Source organism: Protopterus annectens, chromosome 3.part1 (genome assembly GCF_019279795.1).
Source record: "Protopterus annectens isolate FY-2018-M chromosome 3.part1, PAN1.0, whole genome shotgun sequence".
Taxonomy (NCBI): domain Eukaryota; kingdom Metazoa; phylum Chordata; order Ceratodontiformes; family Protopteridae; genus Protopterus; species Protopterus annectens.
In genome coordinates, this window is record NC_056732.1 from 1,021,528,810 (window position 1) to 1,021,552,490 (window position 23,681).

The window sequence follows — 23,681 nt, forward strand, 5'->3', positions numbered from 1 at the left end:
CCGACTACGCAAATAACCAAAACGCAAAGAAAGGACCGACACTCGCGGTCCGCGGTTTCGCCGAAACCGCGGTTAAGCAAACCACAGTGTCTCGGTTTCGCCGAAACCGAGCAAGCGGTTCTTTCTTCAGCCGAAAACTTGCCTTCTACCGAGGCCTCTTCTATCCTGGTAGAAACGGCTTCTGAAATTCAACCTTCTGTTGCGATTTCACAGGATTTATCAGACACCATTCCCCTAGATATTTCTACCCCTGCACGTGGAGCTGCTAGGCCTCCTCCAGCTATGTCTATTAAGGCCTTTGCCAGGGCTAAGGCGGCCAAAGCATCAAAACCTGTGCCTGCCAAGCCCCCCTCTCACAGGCCCAGCACTAGCTCCCACATGCTTTCTTTGGCAGAGGATCTCATCTCCTTAATTCGTGGAGCCCAGCCTCATCCAGACAGGGCCTCTCTCCCTCCTCCAAAAAAAAGGCCTAGAGCAGAGCCCCCTGAGCCAGTAGCCACAGATGATTCCTCGGATGACTCAGATCATACAGACCCTTCTGAGGCTTCTTATTCTCCTTACGAAGACTCTGATGCTGAGGAGTCCATCCCTTCAGCCTCTCCTCCTGAGGAATTTTCCTTTGGGGAAACCTTGCATGCTATGAGGGAACAATTTCAGTGGCAGGGCCAAGATTTCTCAGACTCTAGGAAAAGGCTTAGGACCTTTCTACACTTGCCACAGCATAGGCCTTTAGCTATACCTCCAGTCCTATCTGTTGTTGATGATGCATTTAATGATGTTTGCACTGCTCCTGATACTTTACCTCCGGCCCCTGCTAAGCCCGATAGGTACTACAGGGTCCCGGACACTCATCACCACTTATATAAGGCTCCTTTTGCAGATCCAGAGACTATCTCCCAGGGCCCTAAAGCTGTAGCAGCTACTTCTTCTAAAAACCCCCTCCCCTCTGAAAGGGATTCCAGGTCCTTAGAGAGATGGGGTAAAAAATTTACACCTCTGCTACTTTGTCAGCTAGAGCTTTGAACTGCCAATTTCATATGATTCAATATCAAGAGTTTATGCTTGACCAGTTGACTAAAAAGCTGTCCTCAGAAGAATCTATAGATAAAAAGTATGTTCAAGAAATGTTGCACAACATACAGCAGGTTAGTAACCATTCTTTAAAATGTGGCTATGATGCACTGGAGGCTTCCTTTAGATCAGCCATGACTGGCACAGTTATCAGGAGGCATGCATGGTTGAAAGAACAGGCATTACCAGACCATGTCAAATCAAAGCTTTTGGATGCACCTATGGACAAGGTCAATTTATTTGGTGCCCCCGCACAGCAGGTACTAAAAAAGATGGAAGTGAAAGCAAAATCTGTGCAAACAGTGAACGATTTCTTACAAGTTCAACCTCCAAGGTTTAGCAGGAACTGGCCCTCCAAGAACTGGTCCTTTCCGGACACCTCTAAGGCACAAAGAGGCAGGAATAGGCGCTCTAGAGGCAGAAACCAATCCAGGTGCCTACAGGGGTCGCCAGTGGCAGGGCAACAACCAGCGAGGCACGGATACAGCCACCACCACTACAACAACTCAATCACAGTGACTTAGCGGTGGCACCGCCTACCAGGGAACAACTAGAAGCGCCCTTAGGCGGAAAGCTAACATTATTTTCAAGAAACTGGCACTGCATTACAAGAGAAAAATGGATTTTGCAGACTATAGACAAAGGCTACAGGTTCCATTTCCATACACTCCCAGGAAAGAGAGGAATGCCAAACCTACCACCTTCTCAAAGGGCAGAAGCTCTAAAACAAATATCTCAATTATTAAGAATGAGAGCTGTAGAAAGGTACCATTTCTGGAGCAAGGGAAGGATTTTACTCCAGGCTCTTCCTGGTACCAAGAAAAGAAAACAAATGGAGGCCCATTCTAGACCTGTCCGCTTTAAACACATTCCTCATTGTCCCAAAATTCAAAATGCTGACCCTACAGCAGCTTCTTCCCATGCTGGGCAAGGAGTCTTGGCTGGTAACTCTAGATCTCAAGGAGGCATACCTGCACGTCCCCATAAGACCAATTTGCAGAAGATACCTCAGATTTCTTGCAGGATCAGAGCATTATCAATTCTCAGCATTGCCCTTTGGCTTATCTACTGCGCCCAGAGTGTTCACGAAATGCCTGGCATCAGTAATCGCTCATTGCAGACTTCAGGGAATTCAAATTTATCCCTACCTAGACGACTGCCTGATACAAGCGGACAACAAAAACAAACTCACAGAAGATTTACAAAGAGTCATCTACCTGCTGCAAGCCCTGGGATATACAGTCAATACAAAAAAGTCAAGGATGATTCCATCCCAAAGAATAACCTTTCTGGGTGCAGAACTGGACACATCAAAACAAATGGCATTTCTAACTGCAGAAAAGAAAGAGCAACTTCCTCTCTACTTCTTGGCATTGACAAAGCAGAGCCATCTAACTGCAAGAAAAGTGCTACAAGCTCTAGGCTTCATGGCATCCTGCATAATTCTGGTACCTCATGCCAGGCTGCATATGAGAAAGCTACAGTGGTACCTAAAGAATGTGTGGTCTCAACACAAGCACAGCCTAGAAACCAACATTCCAATAATCCCATGCCTGAAGCAAGAGTTCTTATGGTGTGCTCAGGTCTGTCAATCAAACACAGGACTGCCCTTCTGCAAAAGTCAACCAAGACAAACCATCACGACAGATGCCTCAGACCTCGGTTGGGGGGCACACATGATGGGCAAGTGCTTTCAAGGCCTATGGACTCAAGACCAGCTGCATCTGCACATAAATCTAAAAGAAACGATGGCAGTAAAATTGGCAATTCAGGCATTCAGACCTTTTCTCCAAGAAGGCCAGTTGATGATAAGGACAGACAACACCACAGTTATGTGGTACATCAACAAACAGGGAGGCACACACTCATACCTTCTATGCCGGTTGGCACTGGACCTATGGGATGTGGCTCTGAGCTACAACATTCAGTTACAGGCAATTTATGTACCAGGGAAGGAAAACATTCTAGCAGACATATTAAGCAGAACTACAACAGATGCCCACGAATGGATGCTGCATCCGGACATCTTCAAAACCATCACAAGACAATGGGGATTACCACAAATAGACTTGTTTGCATCCCCTTTCAATCACCAGTTGAAGAAATTCTGCACAAGGACTTACCACCCACTTGCTTGGAAGGTGGACTCCTATCCTTCAGTTGGAAAAGCCTGACAGCATACGCATTCCCACCACTACCTTTGATGCACAAGGTGCTTCTCAAGATCAAAGAGGAACGTCCGAGGATCATTCTGATAGCCCCAGACTGGCCAAGACAACATTGGTATCCACTTCTGAGGAGCATGTCCCGGGGACAAATATGGACACTGCCCCTGATCCCATTACTGCTGACACAGAACAACTACAACATCCTGCATCCGAACTTAAAAACTCTACAGCTAACTGCCTGGAACATCACATAACAGCAATTAACCCTAATTTATCCCGAAGGGTTAAAGACATAATCCTGGAGGCTCGTAGACCTTCAACAAGAAAGAATTATGCAGCAAAATGGAAAAGATATCTCATCTGGAGTACTGCAAAGGGGCAAGATGTGACACTGGTGAACATAGCCAACATCCTGGAGTACTTGGCGGAGCTCTTCCATACAGGCCTGTCCTATTCCTCCATCAAGATACATGCATCAGCTATTTCAGCAGAGTACAGCTTGGATCCTCCTGTCTTCTCGCACCCTCTGCTCAGACAGTTTCTGAGAGAATCAAAAATGTAAAACCTCCCAGGAAACCTCCATTGCCCGCATGGGACTTGAACTTTGTGCTAGAAAAACTGACTCTTCCCCTTCGAACCAGCAGCAACAGCAGAAATACAATACTTATCCTGGAAGACTGCTTTCCTGCTGGCAATAACTTCAGCAAGAAGGGTCTCTGAACTACAGGCATTAATGGCAGTGCAAACCTTCCTAATCTTCCATCAAGACAGTGTGTCCATGAGAACAAATCCTACATTTATGCCTAAGGTGGTATCCAGAGTATCTTTAAATCAGGCTATCCACCTTCCTACATTCTTCCCCAACCCACAGAACAGGGGAGAAAGGCTCTTACATACCTTAGATGTACACAGACAATTACGCTACTACCTGGACAGGACAAAAAACAATAGAAAAACTGACCAGCTTCTGGTAGCATATGCAGCAGGAAAGGAAGGAAAACCTATTTCTAAACAGACAATCTCCAAATGGATAGGAAATTGCATTAGATTTTGTTACTCCTACCATGGAAAGAAAACTCCAGAGAACATCAGGCCTCACTCCACAAGGGCTACGGCCACTACCACAGCTTTCTTACGAGGAGTGGCTACCAAGGACATTATAGAGGCTGCTACTTGGACCTCCGTGCATACATTTGCCAAGCATTATAACCTACCTTTATACTCTAGATCCCATGCTGGCTTTGCCACTGCTGTTTTGCAAGGGATCCTAACTACACCATAATCTCTTCTCATTTCCTCCTCCCCTAGTTTAGCTATGGTATTCTACCCATTTGTAAAGACTGCAGATGTATCCTTGAAGGACACATAGTACAGTTTTGTACCTACCATAAATGTAGATGTCCGAGAGGAATGCATCTGCAGTCAGGATTACCCACCCTCCTTCCCCTCTGAGGTACTCCTAGGGTATTTGCCAATCTTCAGCTAGCTTGGGGGGGATCTATTATGGTGTATTTGTTTGTATATATGTACATACATGCTTATTTATGTGTTTGCTCTCTACTATTTGGAAACTTTGGCATTTATCCAAATTTAGCCATCCAAGAGGGCACCTGGCATCTGGGGCAAGAAACACTGAGGAAAATGGCGTCGGCTGATGCCTTTATACCCGAATAACTGCCGCAATGACGTCGGGTGAAGTGCAACACCAGCCGAAGCCAGACCCAGACTTTGGAATCCGGCCGACCGAAGGGCTGCCTGACGACAGGACAACCCATTTGTAAAGACTGCAGATGCATTCCTCTCGGACATCTACATTTATGGTAGGTACAAAACTGTACTTTTTTGCTTGCAGATTGATTGATTAATTATAAATCTGTATTGATCCATGCCAGCCATTCTTTTGCTCATTTGCCACTGCCTGCTAGTCGTTGGCACCCTCTCAACCACTTGACCCATTCATTTCCTGTTCACCAGTCGTGACAATTATTCAAGAGGAGCCATCATTTACATAGTCATTAGGGATGATTTGAGGATTTTCTAGTTTTTTGCCACCCTAGCATCTCTGTAAACACACAACTGTGCAGGGGAAGGGAGTGCACAACGGGCTGTCTAGATTGAACATTCCCTCTTGCCTACAAGGAACGTTGCCTTCAAGTAGCACTCTCCACCAACCCCAAAGAAAAAGGTGGTGGTCTCCTCTATCTCCACCAAGGAAGTCTTGAATGCACGGTTTGCTTCCAAGTGCACTGAATCCTTGTATCCTCTGGGAGAGTCAAGCAGGCCCTATCCCTTCACTAATCCTCACTCTGTAACTGGCTAGGGCTTCTAATTGAACCCCCCAGTTCCCTTGATTGTAATCTGGACTCCATCCTTCTATGCTCCAGAGCCAGGCTTGGTATGTATAATTAGTTAATTTTTATCTTGTTACGTAGATCTGTATGTGCTTTGAGTAAGTCCTTAACAGTTTCACTGATTGCAGTTCATAAAATAGATCAGTGGCACTGTACTGATGTAGTACATGCAGATGGTTTTCTGCATTGGATAACTAACTTTATTTGACATTTGTTAACCATGCTAGGTCCGACTGGGCAGAGGCCTTTTTTCAGCAGAGTGCAAGGGAGAAAAGCTCCAGACACATAATCACATCAGGAGTCTAAACAAAGTTATAGAGTAAAAACACAAAGTAAGTTGAAAAACATATACAAGCTAAGTAAAAAAATGCAGAAATAGTAATTCATAAGCAAATATTTTGTGCATAGGTAGGTACTAGACTATCTGCCCAAAGGCATTTATAAGCCTAGCCAGAATGTGTTGGCTTTCGCCGCCCCCTTAGATTAGTTCCCTGTGCCTCTGTCCAGCAGAGCCACTGAAGTGATCCCCGGGGTAAACTTTGTTTACCATCCACTCATCAAGGTTTCTCTTGAAGAGTGCTAGCAAGGAGCTCTGCCTAATGTAGATTGGAATCTTGTTCCAAAGCATGGGAAGTCTCTCAGACAGGAATCTACCATTCCAGCACGTCCTATTTATTGTTGTGGTGAGGTTTAGATCCCTAGAGCATGTGGCTCGAGGGGATAAGGTTTTCTTTAGGTGGAGCTTGTCCATCAATTCCTGGTTGGACATGGCCTTGTATGTCAGGCAGATCACCTCTGAGATGGCGGTATGCAACCGAGTACAGCTGGAGTTTCTTCAGTCGAGCTGCATAGGCCATCTGTTTGAGGCCAGTGATCCTCTTGGTGAGGTACATCTGTGGTCTTTCCACCTGTTGCAGGTGTCTTGTAAGGTACATCCCAAATGGAGCGTTGTACTCTCTGATGGGTCTGATGAGTGATGAGTAGATGGGCACAATGACCTCTTTTGATCTGGATGCAAACCCATTTGTGATTAGGTGGGCTACATAAAAGGATTTTCTAACCACTTTGGCAATGTGGTTATCAAAGGAAAGATTACTATCTACTTGGGTCCCTAGATCCTTTATTACGTTTTCCGTATTTAGGGGACTACCACCTATGTGGTAGTTTGTAGGTATTTTGTTATTTCCAAAGGGAATAACTGTTCACTTTTTGGCATTTAACTTGAGGCCATGATTTGGACACCAGGTATTTGTCTTAGTGAGACCCTTTTGGAGGAGGTCTGTGTCAACCGGTGAGTCAATTATAGCCCCTAGTTTGCAGTCGTCTGAGAACATGGTCAGCCACAGTCCTCCTGTACTTGTCTGTACCTCTGAGAAGTATATGCCGAACAGGAGGGGTCCTAGGACTGAGCCCTGGGGAATGCCACTTGTAACCGGTTTAGAATCGGACCTAGCTCCCGCAACTCTCACCATGTGAGTTCTGTCCGTGAGCCAGTTGGCAACCCATCTTGTGACATAGGGTTTTATGTTCAGGCTGGTGAGCTTGTTTATAATACCAGAATGGGGAATGGTGTCGAAGGCCTTTGCGAGGTCTAAGTAGGCTGTGTGTACCACCTTTCCCTCGTCTATAGCCTTGGTAACTGTCTCAAAGAAGTCCGCCAGGTTTAGGAGGCATGATCTGCCCTTAACAAAGCCGAACTGGGTAGGGTCCAATGTTTGGAGGTTCCCAATGTTTCTGTTAATGTGTTCCATGATGATGTGCTCCACAGCCTTGCAGAACAAGCTAGTCAGGCTTATAGGGCGATAGTTGCCTGGGGTCTGTTGTGGCTCCACCTTTGTGGAGTGGAATAACCATTGCTGTGCACCACTCTATGGGTACGTAGCCTGTGGAGAGGCTGAGTTTGAACAGTGTGTTTAGGTGAGGGGTTAGTTAGTCTTTGAGCTCGTGTAAGACGTAGCATGGGACAGCGTCCGGTCCCATTGATGCTGTGTTTTTGGCTTTGGAGAGGGCTATTTTAACCTGAGTGTCTGTGATTTCAGGAGCTCTACATTCTTCTGGTATGGCTTTGGGCTCTTTTGGGGGTGAAAGGTGGGTGAAGTTTGCACTGAACCTGTCTGCCAGGATGTTGGCAATATCGGTTGGTTCAGTGTATTTTGTGCCATTCTGTACTAACTCCAAGCAGATCTGAGAATTGCCACTTAGATTCTTGACATAGCTAAAGAATGCCTTGTGGTTATCTTTCTAGTCCTTGGCAAGTTTTCTTTCAAAGCTCGCCTTGGATGATTTTATGAGAGATCGTAGTTTCTTGCTGATACTGATCAGGAATGTCTTCCCTTCTTGGGATTTTACTCTTTTTCTGTACTAGTTTCCTCCTCCTATTGTATAGCTTGTTTATGGTAGGGGTCCACCAGACTGGTTTCCTTTTTTTGGAGGAGTGAGTCTTGGTTTTGCTTGGGATAGCACGATCCATGCATTCTTGTAGGTGCCCGTAGAATGCATTAGTAAAGGATTTTGCAGCTTGGACAGCGTTATCCTTTAGCATGGGGGCTTTGAAACATAGCTAACTTCAAAGCAATTTGCAATTGTAGTTACTATTGCCAGTTTATAGTTAGTTGAAAGAAGATGTAGTTAGTTGGAAGAATAAGGTGAATTTAGAATGAATAGAGAAGCTCTGAGGAAAAAAGGAGGGTAGTATAGTGCAAAGGAGAAGTGTGTGAATAGTGAAGGTTGTGAGAAAAGAGAGTGAAGTAACAGTACTGGGAGAATATATAGGTTATAGATGAGAGGTGAAAGTGAGGGAAGTAGGTAGAGCAGTGAGAGTTATAGTGAGAGGAGGAAAGAAAAGGTTAGTGAACGATTAGGCAAGATTAGAAGAGAGGGGGAAGGATAGAAGATGGTTAGGCAGGGTAAAGGCAAGAACAGAGCCAGGAGTTAAGGGGTAGTTCTCTTAAACCTTTTTTACATTTGAGACTATTTGGAATAGATTTGAGGGATAGAGGATTTTTGTTCCAGGCCAATGATGTTGTATAACTATATAGTATGTGGTCTGTGGATCTTTCTGGTTTGTAGTTTTCTAATAGAAGTTGGTCACAGCTCAGGAGAGAGTGAGAGGGGAGTATAAGAAGTGGTGAGGGTTGAGATGACTGGACAGGAAGTTGGTTTATTGATTATGAAGTGGGTGAGGAGCAGTAGAGAGAGGAAGAGGCGGTGGGGCAGTACAAGCCAGTTTAAGGATTTTAGAGAGAGGCAGTAGTGTGAGTTGTAAGGTCTGTTTGCAACAAATCTAGCAGTTCTGTTGTAGCAGAGTTTTAGTTTTTGTTTTAAGAGTGGATTGACGTTTTGTTTGGATAGGTGCGGCATAAAGTAGAGTAAAAAAAAAATATGCATTAGCAAGGGACAGCCTAGAGTCATTGGTAAGGAATTTTTTAGATCTGTAGGACATAACAAATTTTGGTAAATTTTTTTATACAGTTTTGGACATCTAGATCAAATTTTAGTTGATGGTCAACAGTGATGCCCAGCAGTTTGGTATGCATCACTAATTCTGTTAGGGTGTTGTCAAGGGAAGTGTTAGTGAAGGATGATTTTTGAGGTGAGAATAAGATTTAGGGAGAAATAGTAGTTTTCTTTTGCACACTAGTTGATTGTCAGCCATGTTTCAATAGAGTTAAAGGATCTTTGGGTAATAGTTTGAAGGTGTAGAAGATTGTCGGATGAACAGATGATAGTGGTGTCATCTGCATATTGTGTTAGAGAGGACTAAGAGCAGGATGAATGAAGATTGTTAAAGATGTTGAGTAGAATTGGACCAAGGATGAAACCTTGAGGTACTCCTGTGATAACGAAGAAAATTTTGAAAAGGAGGAAAGCCGCTTTACAGACTGCAGTCAATTGGAGATGTAACTAGCAAAACAGTTGAGGGTAGAGCCAAGAGCAGAAAGTTTGGAGAGAAGCAAGGTGTAAGAGACTGTATCAAAGGCTTTAGATAGGTCCAGAAAAAGGGAGGATACTAATGTAGATCAGTGCATGTGTATGTACCTTTAAGAAGCATTTCCAGATATAGCATGTGCAAATAAATAGTGAGCACATGCAGGCTGCAGTTCCATTTTGAGAGAACAGCCAGAGTGTTAACATGTATGAGTGTGGTAGGCAGTCTGTTTATACGTGACAAAGCCTCATTTCTGATGTGTTTGTGTGTAATAAAGCTGTTTGAATAGAACCCATGAATGTTTGTCTGTTTTATCCTGACCAGACAAGTGATATGGTGTCAGAATCGGGATTAAGAAAGCAACTTCAAGCCATGAGGTGCAGAGTTGAAGGCGAAGGCAGATCGAGCTGGGTGAGTGAAATAGAGCTCAGGCAAACAAAAAAAGGGCCGGAAATGAACTTAAGGTAAAGAAAACTGCACAAATTATTTATTTAGTAAAAAAAATGAAAAGGCGCATTTGTAAGGCATAAAATACATTATTAATGAAATGAATAGCACAAGACATATTTTAATCAAACTAAAGGCACAAAATGCATTATTAATTAAAGAAATGTTCGAAACCGCGATATTTAATAAAACTAGCAGAGACATTCATATGGGGCTCAGAATTAATCTTTGATTTGCATAATGAGCGTGTTTAAAGTAAAGCAGTCAAAAGAAAAGTATAATGAGCATAATAAGAGATTAAAAAGGCATAACAAGTACAGTAAAAGGGCAAATTATACTTAGAGCAAGGCGACTGCATGTTTTTAGTAAAAGACCATGTTTGATCATAAACTACTATTTTGCATTGACCAAAGCCATTCAAAGCATAACTAGAGTTGTTCAAAGTATCTCAGTGTGCAAAGCATTTGCAGAGTGTGTGCTTTATTATGGTGCAATTATTTCAAAGAGTTTGCTGTGTGCAAAGTACAGTTATATTGCAAAGTGCAGTCAAAGTACAGCCATTTCGAAAAGTTTCTTGTGCTATGTGCATTTATTCGCAGAAAGCTGCCATTTCAAAGCGTTTCTTACACTGTACAGAGTTCTAGCATATATATTTATATGTATGTTCGTACATAATTTCAAGCACTTTCACGACTGGGTGTTGATACAGCAGAGGCATTTCGCAGACCTGGTCCACTTGTGTTTGATCATAATATAGCAGAGAATTGAGTATTCGAGCATGAATAAGATATTTCCATACAAGCAGCTTTTTCTGATAAAGATGCTATTGAGAGAGAGAGAGAGCGTTCATTTATTTTTGCACCAGAAGTATATGAAGGAGAGGAGGAAAACGCCATATTGTGGTACCGGCCGAATCAAGGGAGGACCCCGAGTGTTTAAAATGCAGATTTAGAGAAATGTGCAACCCCCAGACAAGTGTTACATTACAGAGGCACTTATTTTATACAAGAGACCAAAAACCAGGTGAAAATTTTGCAGCTTATATCACTGACTTGAGAAATAAGGCCAAAATGTGCAGATTTGGTGACTTGAAAGATGAGTTGATAAATGACAGGCTTGTGTGTGGTGTTAATAGTGCTGCAGTGAAAGAGATTTTTCTTTGTGTCAGTGATTTAAAGTTAAACAAAGCCATAGAGATTTGCTAAATCCATGAGCTCACAGAAAGACGCACAAATATGCTTGCTGGTGATAAGAGCATGGTTGAAACAGGCCTAAGCACATGGCAGCAGCAACCCCTGCGGGTCTAGCAGGGAAAACCAGTAGCTTTCTAGCAAGTTCCAAGACTAGCTTAGTAAAAATGTTTAGTGCCGTGCAAGAGTGAGTCAGCAAAACCCAAGTCAAATCTCATTGTTAACTGTCGTAGTTGTGGTGCCAGTCATGAGTCTAAAAGAGAAGTGCTTTGCATTCGGTCAGCAATACCACAAGTATAAAAAATGGAATAATTTTCAAAAGTTTTTTTTAAGTCAAGCAAGCTTCATTCACTTAAGAAAGGTCAGTCAAAAAAGCAAGTTGATCATGTAGAGAGCTGCAACCCTACTTTCTATGTAGATGGTGTATCAGTGGTCGGTGAAAAGGTTGATGCAGTAGATTTGTTGGCAAACAATGAAGTATTTTTACTGTTCTGATCAATGGTAAGCCCACAGAGCTCAAAGTAGACAATGGTTCAAAGTGTAATGTAACGTCAACAGAAACATTTGCTAGAGTGAGGGCTAGTGAGCAACTTAATTTGGTCAGTTGTGTGAAGCTTGTTACTTATGGAGGTGATGAGATTCAAACCGAAGGCTCAGTAGTGCTTTCATGCTATTCATGTGGGAACAGTTGCAGCTTGCAGTTTTATGTAGTCAGAAGACCTGTGCAGTCATTATTAGGTCTCAGAGACAGTTTAAGAATGAAACTGCTTTCTTTTACCAAAGAAGTACATCATGTAAGCACGTCTTTCTCAGAATATGCTGATGTTTTCGACAACAAGTTAAACTTCCAGTTGTGTACTCCATTGAAGTAGACTCAGAGGTCAGTCCAGTGGTCAGACCAGCAAGGAGAGTTCCAATAGCTATGCAGGACTAAGTCAAGGTCCAGTTAGACAAAATGGTGCAGCAAGGTATGATTTGTCCAGTCACAGAACCAACTGATGGGTGTCTTCCATGGTAGTTGCTTGTAAGAAAAATTCAGATGAAATCGGAATATGCATTGACCCAAGAGACTTGAACAAGGCGTTAAAAAGACCTCATCATCCGATGCGTAAAGTTGAGGGAATTGCCACCCTCATGCCAAATGCCAGTGTTTTTTCTCTCTCAGATGCAGAGAGTTCATTTTGGCAGGTAATGCTTGATTGCAAATCTTCACTACTGACTGCATTTAGTACCCCATTTGGTAGCTACAAATTCCTCAGGATAACTTTTGGGAAAAAATCTGCTAGTGAAGTCTTTCAGTGTGCAGTGGAGCAAATTTTTTTAAGGCTACCAGTGTGCAATAATTGTTGATGATTTACTGGTTGGAGGTGATAATGAAGCAGAGAATGACAGAAACCTCAGGAAAGTTCTGGACATAGCACGTGAAGTGAATTTAAAGCTCCATCTTCTGAAATGCAGATTCAGACTACCAGGAGTTACTTATGCAAGTCATTTATTTACCAGTACAGGCTTACGATCAGATCCTTATTAACAAGCAGCCATTCTTGAGATGCCAGCTCCAGACAATATCCAAGCTCTATGGCATTTTCTTGGTATGGTTAACTATTTGGGCAAATTTATCCCTGACTTTAGTGAGTTATCAGTGCCTTTGAGAGAGCTGACATGCAAATGTGTTGTATAGTCATGGTTAGAAAAACATCCAAGGGCATTTGGTAACTTCAAACAGCAAATTGCTAACCCAGCTACATTTAGATACTATGATGTCCACAAACCAGTATTTTTTTCATGTGATGCTTCATAGTTTGGTCTTGGTGCAGTTATTTTTCAAGAGTGCAGACCTGTTGCCTGCACATCTAGAACTCTAACCCAAACAGAGATGCATTATGCTCAAATTGAGAAGGAACTTTTGGCAATTGTATTTATGGCTGAGCTATCCGGATAGAAACTTGACAGTCAGCCTCTAGTCTCTATTTTAAATAAGCCTATGCATTCAGCTTCAGCAAGACTACAAAGAATGGTGCTCAGATTACGAAAGTACAATCTCAAACTGGTCTATACAAAAAGTAAATTTCTTTATCTGGCTGATACCTTATCCAGATCTCCCGGAAATACCACGGAACAGCTTGATGTAGACAATGTTGACTTTGATGTCATGGAAGTGCATCATTTTTCTACCATGAGACTTGATGAGCTGAGAGATCATACAAAGACTGATCCAATTTTGGAAAAGCTTGACCACTTCAATGTAGCAATCCAGTGTGCCGCCAGAAGTACAACCTTACTTTCCATACAGAGATGAGATGCTGATGGAAGATGGTATCATTTTCAAAGGTCCAAAAGTTGTTGTTCCTACTTTCTTACAACATGAATACATTCAGATTTTGCATTGTGGCCCCCCATGTTCCGATGCTACCAAAAGGGTGAGAGGGCTAGTATTTTTGCCTTCTTTATCAAAAGACGTTGATAAAGTGCTTTCTTCTTGTTCAGTGTGCATCAGTACTAAACCGCATTTGCAAAAAGAGCCACTTCAGCTAAGCCAAATTCCTGAACTACCTTGGTCAACAGTAGCAACTGAAATATTTGAGTGCAACAATCAGCATTACTTAGTGTTGGTAGACTCTTATTCAATTGAGACAGGTTAGGTAGCAAATTGAACATCCAGTGCTGTTATTACTAAGATGAAACAACATTTCTCAGTCCATGGTAGTCCACACAGATGTCCTTCAAGGATGCATCTGCAGTCATAACATATGGGTTGTCCTGCCTCAGGCAGCCCTTCGGTCGGCCGGATTCCAAAGTCTGGGTCTGGCCTCGGCTGATGTCGCACTTTCCCTGACGTCATAGCTTCTGGGGTATAAAGGCATCAGCCGACGCCATTTTCCCCAGTCTTTCTTGCCGCGCGGTGCCCGAAGCAGAAGCTGTTCGCAAGTGCCGGTCGGTCAGATCCCGAGATTTCAGCTACCGAAGACTTCGAAAAAAGCTAAGTACCCCGTTGGGGACTCTTTCTTGCCTCAGCCGATGTCAAAGTAAATAATTGTTTAACTTGTGGGAAACAAATACCTCATAAGGATTTCCATTCTTACTGCCTTCCTTGCTTAGGCCCAGACCACGACGTATCAGCTTGTTTAGCCTGTGCCTCCTTCAACCGACGGACTCTTAGACGTCGGTCGGAGTTTGCAGAAGATTTTTTCGGCTCCGCTTTTGCATATAAAATGCCGTCGGAGTCTCCAGCTACGCATATGGCCAAAAAACGCAGGGAAATGGATCGACACTCGTGGCCCGCGGTTTCGGCTGAAACCACGGTTAGGCCTACCGCGAGTGTCTCGGTTTCGGCTGAAACAGAGTCCTCTGTTCTTACTACGACCGAAACCATTCCTCCGACAACCGAGGCCAGAGAGGCCCCGGCTGAGTCGGCTTCAGAAATCCCTACCGAAGCTAGCGCTCAAGAATTGTCCAACACCATTCCTTTGGACATTTCTACTCCTGCACGTGGGGCAGCTAGGCCCCCAGCTTCTATGTCTATTAAGGCCTTCTCCAGGGCTAAAGCTGCCAAAAGTTCTAAAGCTTTACCTGCCAAATCTACTTCACAGAGGCCTTCCTCAAGTTCTCAGATTCTCAGTCTTGCTGAGGACCTAATATCCTTAATTAGGGGTTCCCAACCTCACCCAGACCGGGCCTCCCAACCTCCACCTGACAAAAGGCCTAGGACTGAACCCTCTGAACCTCTCTCCTCTGATTACTCCACGGCTGGATCTGATTTGTCAGACCATCAGGAAGGGGCCTATTCGCCTTATGAGGATTCAGATGCAGAAGACTCTATTCCTTCGGCCTTCCCTCCTGAAGAATTTTCCTTTGGGGAGACTTTGCATTCAATGAGGGAACACTTTCAATGGCAGGGTCAGGATTTTTCTGATTCTAGAAAAAGATTAAGGACCTTTTTACATTTGCCCCAGCATAGGCCCTTAGCCATTCCACCAGTGCTAACTGTAATTCATGATGTGTATAATGATGTCAGTTCTGCACCTGATTCTCTTCCACCGGCCCCCGCCAAACCTGACAGATATTACAGGGTCCCGGATTCTCACTTCCACCTGTATAAAGCCCATGCTGCAGACCCAGAAACTATTTCTCAGGGCCCAAAAGGTGTTGTAGCTGCCACTGCCACTGCCAAAAATCCCCTACCCTCTGACAGAGAGTCTAGAGCATTAGAGAGATGGGGTAAAAAGGTTTATACATCTGCTACTCTTTCTGCCAGGGCTTTAAACTGTCAATTCCATATGATACAGTACCAAGAATATTTGTTAGATCAGCTGAATAAAAAACTTTCTTCTCCTGAACCTTTAGACCGTAAATCCCTTCAGGATTTGGTACACAACTCTCAGCAGGTCAGTAATCATTTCTTAAAATGTGGCTATGATGCACTGGAGGCTTCATTTAGATCAGCTATGACTGGGGCAGTCTTTCGTAGGCATGCCTGGCTAAAAGAGCAATCCTTGCCAGACCATGTCAAGGCTAAACTCCCAGATGCTCCAATGGAGAAACAAAGTTTATTTGGCTCCCCTGCACAGGAGATTCTAAAGAAAGTGGAAGAAAAAGCAAAATCTGTGCAAACAGTAAAGGAATTTCTGCAGGTCCAACCTCAGAGGTTCAGCAGAAACTGGCCTTCAAAGAATTGGTCCTTTCCAGACACCTCCAGAGCACAGAGGGGCAGGAATAGACGCCCTAGAGGCAGAGGTCAATCAAAGGGTGCCTACAGGGGCCGTCAGTGGCAGCCTGCCAACCAGAGGAGTAGTGCCACAGCTGCAACTACAACCACTACCACAGGACAGACACAATGACTTGACTCTGATTCCGCCTACCAGGGAACAACTGGAAGCTCCCTTGGGCAGAAAGCTGGCTTTATTCTCAAAAACTGGCATTGCATTACAAAGGACTCATGGACATTGCAAACAATAGACAAAGGATACAGGTTTCACTTCCACACTTTAGAAAAGGAGCGGAATGCCAAACCTTCCACCAAACCAGAAGCCAGAGGCTTTAAGACAAATCAACAATTTACTTCAGATGAAAGCAATAGAAAGGGTACCATCTATGGAACAAGGCCAAGGATTTTACTCCAGACTATTCCTTGTACCAAGAAAAGAAAACCAATGGAGGCCTATTCTCGACTTGTCCGCACTGAACACATATCTCATTGTGCCAAAATTCAAAATGCTGACCCTACAGCAACTTCTTCCCATGTTGGGCAAGGAGTCTTGGCTGGTGACTCTAGATCTCAAGGAGGCATACCTGCACGTCCCTATCCGACCAGATTGCAGAAGACACCTCAGATTTCTTGTAGGATCAGAGCATTATCAATTCTCAGCATTACCCTTTGGCTTATCTACTGCGCCCAGAGTATTCACGAAATGCCTGGCATCAGTATTTGCACATTGCAGACTTCAGGGAATTCAAATCTACCCATACCTGGACGACTGCCTGATACAAGCGGACAACAAGACAAAATTAATAAAGGATTTGGCCTATGTCATACACCTGTTACAGGCCTTGGGATACACAGTCAACATCCAAAAGTCAAGACTAGTGCCATCCCAAAGGATAACCTTTTTGGGTAAGGATCTGGACACAATAACTCAGATGGCTTTTCTCACAGAAGAAAAACAAAAACAACTTCCAGATTACTTCATGACTTTGACAAGACTAGCTCAGCTTACTGCAAGGAAAGTCCTGCAGGCCCTGGGTTACATGGCATCCTGCATACTCTTGATCCCGCATGCCAGGCTGCATATGAGGAAATTACAATGGTACCTAAGGAATGTATGGTCTCAACACAGGCACAGTCTAGAAACCATGATACCAATCATTCCATGCCTTCAAAAGGAATTCCTGTGGTGGGCTCAGGCCTGCCAGTCCAACAGAAGGTTGCCTTTCAACAAACCAAAACCAAGGCAGACCATCACCACGGATACCTCAGACCTAGGATGGGGAGCACACATGGAGGACAAATGTATCCAAGGCCTATGGTCTCAAGGCCAGCTAAACTTGCACATAAACCAAAAGGAGATGCTGGCAGTGAAGCATGCAATCGAGGCATTCAAACCATTCCTCCAGCAAGGACATCTGCTGATAAGGACAGACAACACCACGGTCATGTGGTACATAAACAAGCAGGGAGGCACGCATTCCTACCCTCTATGCCGGATGGCAATGGATCTGTGGAACCTAGGCCTGAATCTCAACATCCAGCTGCAGGCTATATTCGTACCAGGAAAAGAGAACTCACTAGCAGACAGCTTAAGCAGAACTACCACGGATGCTCACGAATGGATGCTGCATCCAGACATCTTCAAACTCATAACAAGGAAATGGGGAATACCAGAGATAGATATGTTCGCCTCCCCACTCAACCACCAACTGAAGAAATTCTGCTCAAGGACATACCACCCACAAGCCTGGAGGGTGGACTCTCTCTCTTTCAGCTGGAATGCCCTAACCGTGTACGCATTTCCACCTCTCCCATTGATATACAAGGTTCTACTAAAGATCAGGGAGGAACAGCCAAAGGTGATACTAATAGCTCCGGACTGGCCAAGACAGCACTGGTATCCGCTACTGAGAAGCATGTCTCAGGCGAACTCATGGCCTCTACCCCTATGGCCTCTTCTTCTAACGCAGAACAATTTCAAGACCCTGCATCCAAACTTGAAAACACTGCAACTAACTGCCTGGAAAATTGCTTAAAACCAAACCAAACTCTCTCATCTCAGAGGGTCAAGGACATTATCCTGGAGGCTCGCAGACCCTTCACAAGGAAGACATACTCAGCTAAATGGAAGAGATTCCTCATTTGGAGCCCATCAAGGGGCACAGATGTCACAGTGGCAAACCTAGCACACATCCTAGAATACTTAGCAGAATTGTTCCACAATGGCCTGTCCTACTCTTCCATTAAGATTCATGCTTCAGCAATTTCAGCAGAATATAATATGGATCCTCCTATCTTCTCTCACCCTCTTCTCAGACAATTTTTGAGAGGGATCAAAAATGTTAAACCTCCAAGGAGACCCCCTCTGCCTGCATGGGATCTCAATTTTGTGCTGGAAAAATTGACACTACCTCCTTTTGAACCAGCAGCATCAGCAGACTTACAGTATTTATCTCGGAAAACTGCTTTCCTTCTGGCAATCACTTCAGCAAGAAGAGTATCCTAGTTACAGGTATTAATGGCAGTGCAGCCTTTTCTTATTTTTCACCAGGATAGAGTGTCTCTGAGAACCAATCCTACTTTCATGCCAAAGGTGGTATCCAGGGTATCCTTGAACCAAGCTATTCATTTGCCTACGTTCTTCCCTAACCCACAGAACAAGGGAGAAAAACTTTTGCACACCTTGGATGTACACAGACAACTATGCTACTATCTGGACAGAACTAAAACCAGCAGAAAAACTGACCAACTTTTTGTAGCATATGCAACTGGGGTACAAGGAAAAGCAATTTCCAAACAGATAATTTCAAAATGGATAGGAAATTGCATTCGCTTTTGCTACTCTTTTCATGGAAAGACAGCTCCTGAAAATATCAGACCTCATTCCACAAGGGCCACAGCCACCACTACAGCTTTCCTACGAGGGGTGGCTACCAAGGACATTTTAGAAGCTGCTACTTGGAGCTCTGTGCATACATTTGCCAAGCATTACAATCTTCCTTTATACTCCAGATCCCTAGCAGGCTTTGCAACTGCAGTTTTACAGGGGATCTTAACTACACCATCCTTATCTTAGTACCTCCTCCCCCAGTTTGGCTATGGTATTCTACCCATATGTTATGACTGCAGATGCATCCTTGAAGGACATAGTACAGTTTTGTACCTACCATAAATGTAGATGTCCGATAGGTATGCATCTGCAGTCAGGATTACCCACCCTCCTTCCCCTCTGTGGTATTCCTAGGGTGCTTACCCCTCTTTCAGCTAGCTGGGGGAATCTGTTATGGTGTATTTGTTTGTTTGTTTGTATATATGTATATATATATATATATATATATATATATATATATATATATATATATATATATATATATTTTGCTACTGTTTGGAACATTCAACATTTATCCAAATTTAGCCTTCCTAGAGGGCACCTGGCATCTGGGGCAAGAAACACTGAGGAAAATGGCGTCGGCTGATGCCTTTATACCCCCAGAAGCTATGACGTCGGGGAAAGTGCGACATCAGCCGAGACCAGACCCAGACTTTGGAATCTGGCCGACCGAAGGGCTGCCTGAGGCAGGACAAACCCATATGTTATGACTGCAGATGCATACCTATCGGACATCTACATTTATGGTAGGTACAAAACTGTACTTTATTTCTGACAGTGGTTCTCAGTTTACCAGTCAGTTTCAGAGATTTGCAAAAGAGTGGGACTTTGATCATGTTCCTAGTAGTCCTGAATACCCACAGTCAGATGGCCTTGCTGAACGTGCAGTACAGAGTGCAAAGCAATTACTAGAGAGGTCAAAGTGTGACAATAGCAATATTTTCTTGAATTTACTCAGTTTCAGAAATATATCCCATGACAATCTACTTGGCTCACCTGCTCAGAGATTTCTATCTAGGGAAAACCAAAACAACCTTGCCTAGCAGTTCTAGTTTGTTGGTGCCTAGTACTAAAAACAACAGAGCAATCAAAGCCCAACTTTTTAAGAAACATTATTCTCAGAAGTCTATCCATGATAAAATGAGTAGATAGATTTCTTCTTCCGTTAAAAGAAGAGACAAAGAGGATGCAAACGGCGAAAGTCTTTGATCGAATTGGTCAAGGAGAGGTATATGTACCAAGCCGAGATCCTATTTAGTGGAATCTGAGGGTATAAAATACAGGAGAAACCGCTGATATCTTCTACTTGTATCAGAAATGATACTGCAGCATCGTACCTGTGATACAGACTCTAGATTTCAGAGCAGCCCTGACTATGTTCATACCAAAGAGCATGTCTCAGTATCCATTCCCATTCCTGATGATGTCCCAGATGTCCCCAAAGTTGAACATTCCTTGGACAGTCCCCATTGCTAGATCCCAATTCTGACTTTTATGTTACACGATCAGATCGTATTTCCAGACCTAGTGTAAAATACACAGCAAACTGGACAGGATTGTTTTGTGTCTAATTTTGTATGATTGTATGTCTCATTAGTTCTGTATAAGTGCATGTCAAAAGATCATTTCTGTAAATTGCATGTCATTGAATGCTGTCATTTCATATATGGACTGTTTCTCAGAGAAAAAGGATGTAGATCAGAGCGTATGTACCTTTAAGAAGCATTTCCAAATGTAGCACGTGCATATAAACAGTGAGAACATGCAGGCAGCAGTGCCATTTTGAGAGAACATCCAGAGTGATGTTATGTGATCCTATCTCGCCTACATTCTGACTGATGGGTTCGGAGCCGATCCCTCTGCTCCGACTCGGCACGCTTATGCCAAAGAGCGAAGTCTCTTATTGGCTGAGCTTACTATATCCCAGGATGCACCACTACCAGTCCCCCAGATCTCGTTTGCCGCTAACTAGCAAAGACGTGGTCTCGAGCTGGCTGAGCTAAGTAGTGTTTTTCACTAACTTTTTCTGTCAGGAATTTTCTATTTCTATAACAAAAAGCTGTTTTAACAGCTATACCGTACTTTTTGTGTGTGACTGGGTATTTTTTGTGGAAAATTTTGTGTGTGATTGTGTGTTTGTTCTGACTAGAGGCCCCCTTGAATTGAAGGGCCTTTCCCAGTCAGTCAATTTTTTTTTTCAAATCCTTAGGGGTTCTAGGATCCTTATTTAGTTATTTTTCTGTAGTTGTCGGACTGTCAATCTTAATCGGCAACCGTAAGCTAGTCATTGTAGTGACAGTCAATTAAAAAAAAAAAAAAAAACAAAACCGTGTGTTTTTTCTGTGATACAGTTACTGAATTTGTTGCTAATAATGTCTCAGGCTCCTAGGCCTTCGGGCTTTAAGAAGTGCACTAAGTGCAGTTTTAAAATGTCAGTCACAGATGACCACTCTCTCTGTGTATATTGTTTGGGCGCCAAACATTTGCAGGAGTCCTGCAGCGTGTGTCACGCGTTTTCCTCGAGGGTCCTCCAAGAGAGGAAAAATAAACTTATTTTGAAAGGCCTTATAAAACCCTCTTTTGAAGAAGCATTAGCATCCTCTCCTTCTCCTGCTAAAAAGAAAAGGGCGTCGGCTCCGACCAGTCCGTCAGACCCGACCACCAAAAGACATAGGCAGGCTTCTCCTTCGGCTCCACGGACTTCGGAGCCGAGGGCGGAACGGTCTGCCTCGATGCCTCCAGTCTCGACTCCTCTGGGTTCGGAGCCAACGGCTGGGGCATCGAGAGGCGGGTCACCTTCATCGGCTCCACTGATCTTGGAGCCGATGAAGGTTGTCCGCTCAGACACTTCCTCCTCGGCACCGAAGTACTCTTCGGCACCGATGGAAATTGGTTTATGCACTCCTTCGGCGCCGATAGTTATCGAGTCGCCTCGGAGCCGGTCCCCTAGTCCCTTGGAGCCGTTGGAGAGACCTACTCGAACCCGTTCGGTCTCCTCCAGGTCATCGAGGATGTCAGATTCGGACATAGGGTGCTCCAAAGACTGTTCCAGTCCCCAGTCTTTCAAAAATTTGTTTCGGCTCCAACCCAATTGGCTTCGGAGCCGATAGCCAACTCCATTGCCATTCCTCCTCCGACCGCTTCGGCTCTGTCGGAGCAGGTGCTGATGGAGCCAGTGGAGATCCTAGGGTCGGCTCCGACCCTTACTCCAACCCCGGCCTTGGTCGAGTTTAGCACACGGACTTCTTCGGCCGGACCCGGGTGACGTTGGGACCTATGCTGTCGGTTCCGAGCCTCCCTCTCGGTGCTTCGGCCGCAGGACTTCCGTCTGCTGTCATGGCTCCGGAGACCGGACACTCCCAGGATTCTGGGGGTCCGGCTTTCAGAGCTATGAGGAGTGCCTTGGCCAAGTCTTCTTCGGCCATCTCTACGGCTTTACCGGCACCTTCCCTGGGCATGGAGACTGTGTCTTTGGCAGTTCCCCTGTCTCTAGGCAGCGGAGCCCCGGGGCCTGAGGTTACCCCCACTGGAGGTTCCCCTCCTCCTGAGGGTTCTTGAGTTGTCTTCGGAAGAGCCCCAAGGAAGAGATCGTGCAAGAGGAAGCACGTGGACTCCCCGACGAGTCTCTTACATCGGACACTGATCTTGATGATGCGGAGGGGTCCCCAAAGTCGTCCTCGGATGATGTCTCATTTGCAGACATTCTAGAAATCCTTAAGCAACGAGGGCTGGAATTCCAAACCCCTCCGTTGATGAGTCAGTGTTTCTCAAGGCCTTGGGCTCAGCCCTCCGCCTCCTGGGTGTCTCCGCCCTTGACGAGCTCCTGGATTTGGTTTGTCGGAGGCGTGGGAACATCTAGATACTGTGGAACCAGTGCCTTCGCCCTAACAAATTTTTGTCTGCCCCACCGAGAAGGAGTTCTTGACGAAAGGCGTGGCTGTAGATGCCATGGTGGTGGCATCTGCTACCCAGCAGGACGTGGCAGAGGCTTCAACGTCCGTCCATCCTCCTAATAAGGAGTCTAGGAGCATGGACGTGCAGGAAGCGCACCCTGACTTCAGCGGCCTTTACTCTGAGGTCCCTGAATTATTTGGCACATTTCACCAGACTACAGAGGGATCTGGTCAAGGAGCTCTCAGACTCCCTCTCAGGTAACCTACCTGAGCAGCTAGCCCAGTCGGTTAGCTCTCAGTTGGCTATCATTACCTCTATTTCTAACTTGTCCATGAGGCTCATTTCATATGCGGCCGAAGGGGCGGGCAGAGCGGCAGGCACAGGCGTGGCTCTACGGAGACAAGCCTGGCTCCGTTTGTGTCATTTCGCGGAGGCCTTCAAGTCTTCCTTTGCCGACGCTCCCTTTGATGGGTCCTCTTTGTTTGGACCCAAGGTAAAGACACTCTTACCGCTGTGAGCAGGAGGGAAAGACTTTATCTGCCGTAGGAGCACGTTATTCCACTCCCTTCGGCCTTATCCCAAGGCTAAAGAGGAGGGAAGATGTGGTTCCGCAAATCACAGAAATTCTTTCCCCAACAGCAGGAAGATTCCCCTTCCAGAGGCAGAGGACGGGGAAATTATTCTGGGAGACGCCGTCCCAGAGGCGGCAGAGGCCCCCGCAACACTGGAGACCGCGAGTCCTTTCGTGGCTCTTCAGCCTCCCACACTCCATGAGGGATTGCCCGACTGTGCTGCTCCGGAGCCAGTTGGGTGCCGTTTCGCCAAGCACCTAAAAGCCTGGGAGTCTATTACTCAGGACAGATGGGTGCTTCGGATTATTGCCAGAGGTTACACCATTCCCTTCACACACTCACCCCCACCGTCCAAAAAAATCCCGGACCCACCACCCAGTCAAAGGGAAATTGCAGCCGTAGAAGCTTCAAAGCTGCTGGAAAAAGGAGTCATCCAACCGGTCCCCACAGACCAGATCGGATCCG

The 23,681-nt window shown here is 44.9% G+C and overlaps 1 protein-coding gene across 2 annotated transcripts in view; it reads left to right on the forward strand.

Moving 5' to 3' along the window:
* Positions 1–23,681, forward strand: part of LOC122798333 — a 487,632-nt gene that overhangs the window by 414,495 nt on the left and 49,456 nt on the right. The window lies entirely within an intron of this gene.